Source organism: Crinia signifera, chromosome 11 (genome assembly GCF_055691185.1).
Source record: "Crinia signifera chromosome 11, ASM5569118v1, whole genome shotgun sequence".
NCBI classification, from domain to species: domain Eukaryota; kingdom Metazoa; phylum Chordata; class Amphibia; order Anura; family Myobatrachidae; genus Crinia; species Crinia signifera.
In genome coordinates this window covers 34,410,384-34,424,070 of record NC_139227.1, presented here as the reverse complement: position 1 = coordinate 34,424,070, position 13,687 = coordinate 34,410,384, and the positions used below count along the sequence as shown (strand labels likewise).

Genomic DNA, 13,687 nt, shown 5'->3' with positions numbered 1-13,687 from the left:
GTAACGAGCCTTGCGAATGGTGGGACGGCGTCCCACCATTCCCAAGGCGGGATCTGGTTCATTTGCAAGGATGAGAATTCGCATACGAGCGAATGAACCAGAATAACCAACATACTGTAATCTGTTGCTTATATTTATTCTAATGTAAAACAATGTACTGTACAAGAGCCATTACTAAGCCTGTGGCCACATAACAGGATTCCTGTCAATATTAACAGGCTCTTCTGTCTGTTTACTATTCTCTCTTTTCTGGATAAACACAGCAGCGGAATTCTGGACCCAGTGTGCATTGTTTCATAGAGTGAATGGAGTGAGGCAGTGTAAGCAGAACTCCGTCATGTCTAAAGATAACATAGGCCCTTATTCTGATTGATGCGGACTTTACCGCGTTCTTACGGATTGCGTCTTTACGGCGTCTGCGCATGCGTGTAGAACGCTACGCGCATGTGCCACGCCTTGACTCGGTACCAGTTCGGACAAAGACCGTCCAAAACTGGTCACCGCAATCAGTCGGGAAATAGGGGCGTATTATGGGCGTCATGCGGAATGACACATGGGCGTAGTTTCAAAGTGGGCAAAACGGGGCGGAAACATGGGCGGACACGGGGGAGTACACTTATGTTGGGGGGCGTACATTCGGAAACCACTCCGAATGCACGCGAGCAAAAAGGGCTGAAATGTGCGGTGTCCACAAGTGTACTATTGCTTTGCGGACACCACTCGTTCATGCGGTAGGCGAACGTACGCCTAATGACTACAACCATTAACACCTGAACCCAATACAATCTACTCCTTTACTCATTACTCACTAATAGGACGCTTGTCAGTGCTTTAATTGAAACCATTGCACTTACATTGCTGTAAGGGTTAATGTGGGCTATGCATGTGTTAGGCATGCTTGTAAGGATATATTGGAATCTAATTGATTCCAATTCCAAATAAGCTGTTTTTTATGAGGCTAGGTAATTGAATAAGTGGGTCATGTGATGTTTTGCAGAAGATAGTTCATAGTGGGTTTTTTGGCGTAAATACTCCGCTTACGTGCGGTAGCACCGCTTGGCTCCCGTTCGGATGCGGTATTCCCGAGCATACTCTGTAATACTCTGTGATACCGTGCCGAATCGGAGTGTTTCTCCCGCACACGCATGCTTTGTATGTCGTCCGTAAACACGCCCTGTTCTTAACGAGTGAGTCCGTCCGAATGCGGAGTACACGTGGGCGTTTCTACGGACGATGGCCGCATGCGGCAAAACACCGTGGCGTGCGGACCGCTCCGTAAGAATGCGGGAATATCCGCACCGATCTGAATAAGGGCCATAGACTGGGAACAGTCCCCGCTGCACAGCGTCAGAGACACAACCTCTGGAATGTTACCCGCTGCATGTACAACTCTCAGTCTGTATAGGTCACCCCTCTAGCCATAGTACCACTGCAAGTCCCAGCAGGACCTGACCGCCGGAACTCATTTAAGTTCTTGAATCTGATGCATGTGTTTATGGTTTACTATAACCAGCGCGCTGAGGTTTGCCATACAATGAAATGTACAGTATGTACCCATTGCTGCCTTTTTGAAATATAAGAAACTGGCGCAAGTAGAGGTAAACGATATATAAATATATGTAACTGAAACATATGTAACATTTCAAAAAAATGGAAGGAAAAATAAATGAAATAAATGAGAGTTAAACGAAAGAGATAAAATGCAATACATAAAAACATCAAATAAGCTAAAACAAAAACCAATAAAGTGATGTGACAAAAGGTTATGTATTAAGCCTTAACAAGAGATAAAGTGGAGAGTGATAAAGAGTGATAAAGTACCAGTCAATCAGCTCCTAACTGTCATGTTACAAGCTGTGTTTGAAAAACTAAAATAACAAAAAACAAGTAAAAAGAAAACTGACAATTAAATTATTGTCCACATCTGCTTTCTTATATTTATATCTACTGTATATTATATTATGTTGTTTGACCTTTTTGTTTTCTGTAATGACCCATTTTTTTTTTGTTGTTTACTATTATTAGCCAATCATAACATTATCTGGATCTCACTAAGTACAATTTATGTATTATTTATCCCGGGAACACCAGTGATCATCTTACTGTAATGCATAGTTACTTCCGCTCCTGCATTCTGCAGGAGACTCCCTGAAACAGTAGCAATCTCCCTCTCTCCCTCATTAGTCTAGCAATCTCCCTAATTTCACCTATCCTGGGCCACATTACACTGTGACATTTTTTGGGGGAAAAAGGAATGAGAGATTGATACATCTTTCAAAGGGCATCAGGTAGAGGACTACCGAAACGGCCCGTCAGGGCAGACTGTGGTAACTTGAAATGTTGCTGTCTTCAGCTACTGCCAGATACTGATAAGTGGCACTCCACGGATTTGGCAAACTGTGTTTAATAAAATTAAAGTCACTTTATTAAACAAAGTTTGCCAAATCCGTGGAGTGCCACTGTTTGTTCTACAGCCTCCTTATACCTACATGCCAGGAGGCATCCTTGATCGATGTAGCAGAGTACCAGACTGAACTTATCATATATATATATATATATATATATATATTTATATATATAAACAAGAGGGATGAAGGCGGCACTCTCACAGTCTGGTTTTGAAGAATAAAAGTTCTTTATTTATTTTTATTTATTTATATATATATATATATATATATATATATAATTCCAAGGTGCTTAATAAAAAAAAAAGCGGGGGCACTCACCATTGCAGCAAAAATCAGTAATTTTATTCAGTGGTCATAGTTAAGTCGACGTTTCGACCCGAATAGGGCCTTTGTCAAGACAAGCAAATATATCCATAGGTACAACAGAAGGAAGTGTACCTATGTGTACCTATGGATATATTTGCTCGCTTGACAAAGGCCCTATTCGGGTCGAAACGTCGACTTAACTATGACCACTGAATAAAAGTGACTTACTTTTCGCTGCAATGGTGAGTGCCCCCGCTTTTTATTAACCACCTTGGAATTATTATTTGGCCATCTGATCAGGATGACCCTTGTTGTGCACCCCTATCGATTCAATATATATATATAGCTTGTAGAGGTGATTAAACCAGATTGAACTTATGCTGCAGTGCCGTGCTGATTCTCTTTCTTGTGGGATTAGGGATCTGAGACTTTATATATATATATATATATATATATATATATATATATATATATATATGGATAGAATGGAAATAGAGTGTGCCACTATTATATATCAGCACCACCAAAAATAGCTGTAATCATTACAGACTCATAGTACAGTTTAGACAATTTAATACAAAATCACATATAAAAACAATGCTTTAAAACATTTTTGTGTTTTGTCGATTTCGTGAGACCGAAGTATCGCCCTTGTTGGTTTTACAATACAGAAAACACCCAACGCGTTTCGTCAACAAGTGACTTCCTCAGGGGTAACAATTTCTAGGTGGTGAGAACAGAAAATGGAGGAGATCATATTAGCTACTATACATTGGCCGCCTTGGAATGTAAAAGATTGTTGCAATTATACATACCAGTCTATAGTTGAGACATTGGATGCGCAAATTGCGTGTATTAGTGTCCAATGTATGGCAACAAATATGGGATCTTCTATGGATCCTAGTGATATGTGCAGGAGCACAGCATCTAAAAAAGTAGTATATACTAATATAAGGAGGAGAGCATACTTTCACAAGGAGGGGGATTATGGATGTAAGAAACAAATGATGTAATATAGACAAGTGTCACATACCAGTTTTGATAAAATAATGTAAGACCAGAAAATTCGGCAGAAGAACAGGAGGTAATTTTTTCCAAGTACCTACAGATTAGAGAGTGTAGGGGGACTTCAGTATCTAAACGTTAATGCATAATATCATCAATACGTATACATTTTGTGGTCTGTACCCTCAAAAAGATAATATTAGCCCACATAATGGCCCTTATTCTGGTTGGTGCGGTAATATCCGCGTGCGTTCGTGCCGCCGATGTTTTGTGTCTGCGCATGTGCAGAGGCGTCTCTGCGCATGTGCGAGCGGGGCGTAAGGCCAAATCCCGCATGAAATGTGAACACTCTGACCAGGGGGTGGAGAGGGGCGGGAAGGGCTATTTGGGCTCATTACCATATGCGTACGCCCCGCGTTTCATGGGCGTTCCCATGCAAACGCTGGGCGTACGTATGGTAATGCGGCCGTGACGCACGTGTAGGGGGCGGACATATGACATCGCCGGATGTCAGCTGCCCGCACAGATCTCTGCTTTTGCACGGAAAAATGTCCGTGTGGTCTGAGGTTGCGGGAGCTGGTGGAACACTCGGTCCTGCATTCGATGGTCTGCGACCATCGAATGATGGGGGAGGTTCCCTGAGATGGAGGAGGCGTATTCCATGAAAAATACACATGCGGTCCATTCGGACAGCTTCTTGCCGCGTACGGACGGAGTTGGCGATCCGTATGGAAGGCGGGGTTTCGCAGGCACGGTCCTGGCCGCATATTCGGATCCGGCCGCACCGATCAGAATAAGGGCCAAAGTGTGGTTCCAACCACTGGTTAATATACATAATTAGGTAATTCCATCGAGATATGTCATATACAGAGATAGTAAGTGGTCTGTGTTGAGACCTCCTAATGGGCATGATATAGCTATTATTACAAATAACATTCAAAAAGAACATAGTGCATAATATGTAGTTTAAGAGGTACCATCACATCAATGTAAGGATATAACCTCAAACATTGCAATTTTACAAGCCAGAAAAACCCTTCTAGTGGACATTTTATAAAAATAACCAACTCCGATGTGGAGCACTACTGTATATTAGTTTAGGAGTAAAAAGCTACCCAACTGAAGTACACGCCGCTATAATATATACACTAAACATCGGCACTCACCTTTCCTAGTTTTGGGGTGCCCTATGGCTTGTGACCACATTGTTTAAACAGACATTGTAGGGGCTCTGCACACACTAAATTAACTGATAATAAATGGTGGAGATTTGGTTCATGAATTGATCAATGCATTTAAGCCTGCAGCCCCCTTCACGGGACCCCACTTTTCTGCAGGTCCTAACACTATCGCTCAAAATGGCTACAATACACATAGCTATCACATCAATGCTTGATTCCAGACATGCTATCTGCCTCCGTTCCCCTCCGTTCCTACTTATCCTGTTGTTTTTCGTTCGTCCACCCACCTATTTTTAGTATGTTAACTCTTATGAGTAGGGTCCTCCTGCCTCACGTACTCACCCTACCTCTTTACCTCACCTGTCCTCCTGTCCTGTTCTTCCCTTCCTCTACTTCATCTTCAGTCTCCTCGACAATTTTGACACCTACTTCTGAACTGATGCTGATTTTATTTCTACCAGCTATACCCCTATTCATATTGTATTTTTCAACACACCCTGTACGTTACCTTGTCATTTGTTTTTTGTTTGCTATGTACGGCGCTGCGGACACCTTGCGGCGCCTTATAAATAAACGTACTACTACTACTACTACTACTACTAAATCTCACAGCAGACTGTGCTTTTATAGGTGAGCAGTTACCAACATATATATAAATACTTGGACAACCAGGCACTCACATTCACTAGCGTTATACCCCAGGGTGCCTTCTGCATCAATTGCATTAGGTTCTAGCACGGGTACAGGCAGCGGCACTCCCAGGAGTTTTAAATAGGTACTTTTATAAAAAAATTGACATTTCGGGGCAATGTACCCCGTGTTCAAGGTGTACAAAAACAACGGTGAAAAAACAATAAGTCCTACCTAAAATATACACAGGGAGGAGGCGTGCGGTCAACGGTCATGGCTGCATCGTCAGCGGCTTGTCTGCGGGAGCTTCCGGTGACGTGTAGTGTGATGCATGTTGTCTATACGTTGCTAGGCAACCAAGCCTGAGTCTGTTTGCAAGCTTCGCTGATCTGCTGCTGCGGAGGGGAGACAGTACAATGTCATATATCTCATAACAAGTGACAAAAACTGTGAATTTGTTCAGAAACACTGCATATTAGCAAAATAGATGTATCATGCTTCAAAAGTGATAAAATGGAGAGTGATAAACAGCCAGCCAATCAGCTCCTACCTGCCATGTCACAGGTTGGGTTGAAAAATAACAGGTGGGAGCTGATTGGCTGGTTGTTTATCACTATTTGAAGCTTGATACATCTGTATAAACATATTTCTAAAGTGTACCAAACAAGTTGACATAAAACATATTAAAACTTTCTGTAGGTTATAAGTTTCAGACAATTTACTTTTTGGCAAATAAATATATATATATATATATATATATATATATATATATATATATATATAGCAAATGGGGGAACCCTTTCTGCGCTCGAGAAAGTGGCAGCAGCACCTCTGGGGGGTCCTCTGTTAGACAAGACCCAGAATAGGAATGGAAGGAAAGGTGGTTTTCCAGAGGGCGCTAGCCAATATTAGACAGAAAGATGCCGGTTTTTACCGTTTATTATAAAAATGAACAAAATCCCTTAACAGGGTATCACAAATGCATAAAAATCATATACATAACAAACAATGATAAAATACTGCTTGGTACAAAAAATGATATCTGACGTTTACAATTTCACATGAAGTGATGTTCAAATCTGTGAAGGATAGCCCTATAGCCCCTAAGGGGCTATCCTTCACAGATTTGAACATCACTTCATGTGAAATTGTAAACGTCAGATATCATTTTTTGTACCAAGCAGTATTTTATCATTGTTTGTTATGTATATGATTTTTATGCATTTGTGATACCCTGTTAAGGGATTTTGTTCATTTTTATAATAAACGGTAAAAACCGGCATCTTTCTGTCTAATATTGGCTAGCGCCCTCTGGAAAACCACCTTTCCTTCCATATATATATATATATATATATATATATATATATATATATATATATATATATATATATATATAGTAGAAGGTAGAAGGCTGGCACTCCAAGGATTTGTATAATAGGTGAAATTCTTTCAAAGAAGATACCGACACAAGGGTATGGTGTCAGACACCATACCCTTGTGTCGGTATCTTCTTTGAAAGAATTTCACCTATTATACAAATCCTTGGAGTGCCAGCCTTCTACCTTCTACTACATTACCCTGCTCACACAGGGCCAGCAAGGCACCCAGGTCGTCGATGGATGTAGCGAGTGCCAGGAATTCGTCTATTTTATATATATATATATATATATATATATATATATATATATATATATATAGGCTAAAGGGGGTTGTTTTAGAGTGCGCTCAAATAGTACCACTTAGCATGTGCATACAATCACCATGATTTCACAATCATAATTTCTCGGGAATACAAATCAACTTTTTTCATCAATAAAACGTAGACTTCGTTCCAATAGAAATTCTTTATTAAAAAGCTTTTTAATAAAGAATTTCTATTGGAACGAAGTCTACGTTTTATTGATGAAAAAAGTTGATTTGTATTCCCGAGAAATTATGATTGTGAAATCATGGTGATTGTATGCACATGCTAAGTGGTACTATTTGAGCGCACTCTAAAACAACCCCCTTTAGCCTATACTATTTCGTGTCTCTCACTAACAGGAGAGACGTTTTAGGGTTGCAGCTCACAAATACTAATAGCGCAACACCGAGGACCACTGTTCTTTGTTCTATATATATATATATATATATATATATATATATATATGCGTGGATCATTAGGTAGACAGGCAGAAGGTCAAAACATTAAAAAAAAAGTCGACATGGAAAAATGTTGACATTAGGTTTTCGGGTTTTTTGTGTCTAAGTCGATATACAGATAGAGCAAACAAAGCATCCAAAACTAATGTCGACCTTTTGGTTGTGTCGACCGTTTGATCATGTCAACCTAATGCATGCCAACCTTTTTTTCCATGTGTGGACCGAATATCCACATGCTATATAATATATATATATATATATATATATATATATATATATATATAAAGCAGGACTTCGGCACTCTGGCTATTATGCTCTCAAGCAATTTTCTTACCCCGGTGCCTTCCTAAGACCTTTTCAGGTCTGCATAGACATTCGAACTGGCAATAACGCGTCACTCAGGGTTTTCTTCAGTTGCAAAAAAGCGGATTTATCCGCTTTTTTGCAACTGAAGAAAACCCTGAGTGACGCCTTATTGCCAGTTCGAATGTATATATATATATATATATATATATATTCTTAATTTGGTCTTGCATGAATCAGTTAAAGGTATCAACACAATAACATAATCACTCTGTTTATTTTTCATTTCCCTCTTTTATATATATATATATATATATATATATATATATATATATATATATATATATATTAGGGAATGCCTATCATAGACAGATATCTATTTATTTCTGGAATGTGTGGGGCCTGTAAATCTCCGAGGTGGGCTCCAGGGTTTCCCCCTCTCCCTATTCCGCTCCCCGGCCGCTGCAGCTACCAGTGGATTGACAAGCTGAGGGGAGCGTGGAATGTCTGCATGTTATTGGACTGAACTCGGCACCGACATTCGCTGCAGTTTAAATAAATGATGAATTCATTGCTCAACGTTCCAAGACAAACAGGCGATTTGGTTACACTGAAGAGCAGAGAGGGCTGAGCGTTAGATATACACGGACATTTATGCCCCGGAATCAGATAACCTCACCTCACAGCCAAAAACATCAGGGGCACATTTGTTTTGTATTTTGCATTTCATTGGCTGGTTTCAGCTGACGGCTCAAATCTTACATTTATTTGGTAAAAATGAATCCTGTTGTTTGTGAGGGGAATTAAACTGAGCGGATAAGGTTGCAGGCCAATATTTCAGCCCATCCTGGAAAATCCCAGGTTATGTTATTTATTTATTTTTTCCTTCGAAACTTTTGCAGCAATTAAAGCGACAGTACCTGAGAAAGGAAAAAGCGCTCAGCCAGGGAACCGCTTCCTCGCCACGTTAATTGGTTTTCTGACATGCAGAAACTTCGTAGCCTTCTCCTAATCTAGACCACACAAGTAAGATGGCAGGCGTGACCGCGGCCAGGACTGTATCGGGATAGGAATTCCAAGCTGATTTTTTTCTCCCCCTTTGGTAAATGCATGACTGACATCACTCATGATTGCAGTGGTGATTTAATAAGCCAGTGTTGGTCTGATTGTACACAGTACAGACCCGGCAGCTTCATAACAATGCTGTTTTGTGGCCTACGCAATGAATTAACCTCTAGATGCCGGTTTACTGTATTCCTATAGCATAATATTGGGTTGATTATTATTATTACTACCAGTATAGTGCACACATATTCTGCAGCGCTTTACAGAGAATATTTGAACAGTCACATCAGTCCCTGCCCCAGTGGAGCTTACAATCTATATTCCCTACCACATGTACACGCACACAAACAGACATTCTAGGGTTTGTTGGGAACCAATTAACCTACCAGTATATTATTGGATTGTGGGAGGAAACTGGAGCACCCGCAGGAAACCCACGCAAGCAAGGGGAGAATATACAAACTCCACTCAGTTAGGGCCATGGTGGGAATCAAACCCATGACCTTAGTTCTTGTGGCAGCCATGGCAATTTCCGTATCTGCATCGTGGTTCCGTGTGCATCGGATCAGATGCGAAGGTAAAACACATACGATGTGGCACTTTCACATGATTTATCGGCTCGATGGATCGAAATTGTGTGAAAAAGGGCCCTGTCTTGTAAGTATATGGCCTTTAGAGTAAGCATTGTATGCTCTAATAAATGTTGCTGCAGTCCTGTTTTTTTTTAAAACACCAATTAGCAATGCATTACTATTTCCCTGTTTATATATTTAATAAATAACATTGTGCTCTTAATAAAATAAAAAAATGTATTTTGCCCGTAATATATTATAATATTTCCGCTGCTTAGTACATTTTGGCCCTTATTCTGATTGACGCGTACTTTACCGCATACTTTCGGATCGCGTCTTTACGGCGTCTGCGCATGCGTGGAGAACGCAACGCGCATGTGCCACGCCTTGACTCCGTACCTGTTCGGCCAAATCCCGTCCAAAACTGTTCCCCGCAATCAGTCGGGAAATATGGGCGTATTATGGGCGTCATGCGGAATGACACATGGGCGTAGTTTCAAAGTGGGCAAAACGGGGCGGAAACATGGGCGGACACGGGGGAGTACACTTATGTTGGGGGGCGTACTTTCGGATACCACTCCGAATGCACGCGATCAAAAAGGGAAGAAATGTGCGGTGTCCACAAGTGTACTATTGCTTTGCGGACACCACTCGTTCATGCGGTAGGCGAACGTACGCCTAATGACTACAAGCATTAACACCTGAACCCAATAGAATCGACTCCTTTACTCATTACTCACTAATAGGACGCTTGTCAGTGCTTTAATTGAAACCATTGCACTTCAATTGCTGTAAGGGTTAATGTGTGCAATGCATGTGTTAGGCATGCTTGTAAGGATATATTGGCATCTAATTGATTCCAATTCCAAATAAGAAGTTTTTTATGAGGATAGGTAATTGAATAAGTGGGTCATGTGATGTATTGCAGAAGATACATAATAGTGGGTTGTTTGGCGTAAATACTCCGCTTACGTGCGGTAGCACCGCTTGGCTCCCGTTCGGATGCGGTATTCCCGAGCATACTCTGTAATACTCTGTAATACCGTGCAGAATCGGAGTGTTTCTCCCGCACACGCATGGTTTGTATGTCGTCCGTAAACACGCCCTGTTCTTAAAGAGTGAGTCCGTCCGAATGCGGAGGACCCGTGGGCGTTTCTACGGACGATGGCCGCACGCGGCAGAACACCGTGGCGTGCGGACCGCTCCGTAAGAATGCGGGAATATCCGCACCGATCAGAATAAGGGCCTTTATCCCTTCTGTATTACTAGAGGAGGACAAGCAATGGTTCATTTATTAGAGAACCTTTCCCCGTCCCATCATTTGAAAGTATAATATTTCTGTAGAGTTTGTGGGACCGCCTTTGTGAATCGGCCACTTGTGCCCAGGATAACAGTGGATAAGGCCTCCCCGGCAGCCTGTAATTCAGCATCATTAAACTTCTCTGTTTTCTGTTAGTCTGCACGGATCAGGTGTAATGAGATCGCTATTCTGTCTGACTTACTGTCCGGTGTTAGAATTTGCAATTTCATAAAGGGGTCTGCAAACTGGCAATAAGAAGAGTCCTCCGCGTGTATTTCTGTCGCTCGGCGAAATGCAGAATAGTTTTACAGTAAACAAGTTGTCATAATCAGAGACAGAATTCTTTTACAGCGTGATATAACCGGCCTGGGGCTTCTGCTAGTATCCAGCTAAAGCTACACATTAGCGCACCCCGTAACATTCATATAAACATTGCAGGATTCTGTATAACTGCTGGGTGGCCACCTGGAAATACTATAGCCACCCAGGTATAAATCAAAGGCAGGAATGTGGAACGCGGTGTATTTTCAGGCTAGCATGCGTTCTACCTGTCACCGGTACTCTGTATTCCTGTTCACCTCCACCTCTAGGCATCAAGTTCCAAACTGTGCAATTGAGTTAAACATTATAAATTATACCTTTGGAGACTGGCCACACCTAGGGGCCCATTTATTAAGGATCACATATACAATGCGATCTGGGCTGGATCTTACAACCCAACATTGGAACATGTGATCCTATAGGTGCAATGTATCTTCCTGCACATGCAGGGACCGGGTCTCTGAAAAAGTGCTGTGGAATCACAGGCAAACTTTCCCGTTGGGCCATTCCACCCCTGACTCTGGACTCTAAGAAGCCCTTTTCTAATTACTGAGCAGTGATATATTTTCTCCAGGCAGGGCTCAAGCCAAGAACTATATGAGGAGATATTAGACTTTGGTCACACAGGATCATGTCTAAATATATTTTTTTGTCTTTTTTTTAAATCTTTTTTCATCATGATTTTATTTGGGATGGAAATTGATAGATCCTTTTGTCTTTTTGCAGGAAATTGAAAGATAGTCTACAAATCACCAATCATCCTGCAGTTGTGTAGAACACTTTACTGAAAACAACCACCATTTTTTTTAATTGTAAAGCGCAAAGGAATATGCTGCGCTATATAAGAAACTGTAAATAAATAAATAAATAATGATCATCTAGAAAAGAGTTAGATCTTGTACTGTCAGGTTATCGAGAAACCGTTTTGAACTCTCCACAGTTTGTTGTTGCAGTCAGTGGGTCAGACGTGGTGAGTGGTCTTGTTGTACCAAGATAGACGTACGTGATAGGGTCAGGTGTGCGTTAAAGGAATCACTATGGAGTTGAGAAGAGGTCACAGGACTCAGCTGTCATCAGCTCGTTGGCATCTTTTGGTGGTCTGTCCTGATAGGACGTGCGCATGGAATCCGTCACAGAGGGCAGACAGCGATGAAGTTGAAGATCAGGACACTGGATAAGACCACCGAGGCAGAAACATTAGAGCCAGAATCCCCCTCATTTTCATTCAACGCAGTGTTTATTATCTTATCCATAAGAGACATGTATAGATGGATTTAAGAATGACTTGGCCTAATGGACTGTACCACTTTAATCAATATCCCACAGTGGCTATATAGCAATAACCACAACTGGTACGTTATTATTGTAGCAAGTCTCTTGTGGCCTTTACTGCTTTTTCTACTTATTGTCCAACATTACTAGCTTCAACTAAGTAACTAGAGATATAAGATCTAAGTCACCAAGTGATTCAGCCCAGGGCCATTCGAAAATAAGGCCAGAAAAAGCAGAACAATGAATATGATCGCTCTGAAAATGGCTGTTTTGCTTTTTTGTTGTAGTTATAAATGCAAAGTAATTATACAATATATTTGCAATTATAAGATTCATTCATTTACACTCACAGAAACATGTCCATGTATTGTTGTTTTAAAATACAACTACATATTTATTATTCTGGAGACCATATTCTTGGCACAATGTCATGTTATTCTTTTGTATCCACTGACGGTCCAGTATGTACTTAATCATACAACCTTTAGTTCTTTTGCAGAGTAGTCTGGTCTTTTGCAGAGTGTCAAGTCAACTTAAGTCTAGTGTCCTTGTCTTTTCATTTGCAGTTCCCCAGAATTGCGCACTTCACCTGCGTTACTTGCTTGTACACTTTGTCTGTGACCTCCAAACCAGGTCCTGCACAACAATACAACTATTGTATCCGAAGTCGACAATGACCTATCATTACACCTTTAAGGCCGGTCCTCCCCTAGACTGTGGCAGATCCTGCTCTGAGGCTTTTACCTTAGCCTGGTAGGGAAAGCACCACAAAGGGACAACTCACTAGTGAGGGTACATGAATTGGGCCTTGTAAACACCATGCAAAATTGGGAGGTTTGAGTCCAGATGCAGTTCTTAGCCAAGGCGAACTAGGATGGTTGGCATAGATATTGTTTCTTATTAAGAAGGTATGCTGAAATCGTGATTCATGCGCATTGAGTGTGACTATGGTGAATAAGACCCAACGTTGCATCATCAACGTTAAATGGAAACTTACTTTTGAAGATAAAAAGTGATGGAAAAAAAGTGTCCACTTCAGGTCTAGAGGCATCTGTATTTTCACAACCGTCTAGTCCAGGGGTGGCCAAACCTGTCCTCAAGATCTACCAACGGTGCATGTTTTCCAGGAAACCTGTGGATCTATAGTAGGAATGTTTTAAAATGTGACAGTTAGTAATGACT

General features: G+C 41.1%; 1 long non-coding RNA gene across 2 annotated transcripts in view; it reads right to left on the bottom strand.

Moving 5' to 3' along the window:
- LOC146045386 (uncharacterized) overlaps positions 1 to 13,687 on the bottom strand; it is a 481,075-nt gene that overhangs the window by 402,634 nt on the left and 64,754 nt on the right. The window contains exons 3-6 of one of the 2 annotated variants that reach the window (XR_014465427.1): positions 5,765 to 5,925; positions 3,748 to 3,816; positions 3,530 to 3,641; positions 3,271 to 3,437 (exon numbers count right to left, since the gene is read on the bottom strand). This is a non-coding gene — a long non-coding RNA (uncharacterized LOC146045386). Of the gene's footprint in view, positions 1 to 3,270; positions 3,438 to 3,529; positions 3,642 to 3,747; positions 3,817 to 5,764; positions 5,926 to 13,687 lie in introns of those variants that run through there. The other variant, XR_014465428.1, reaches the window with a different exon arrangement.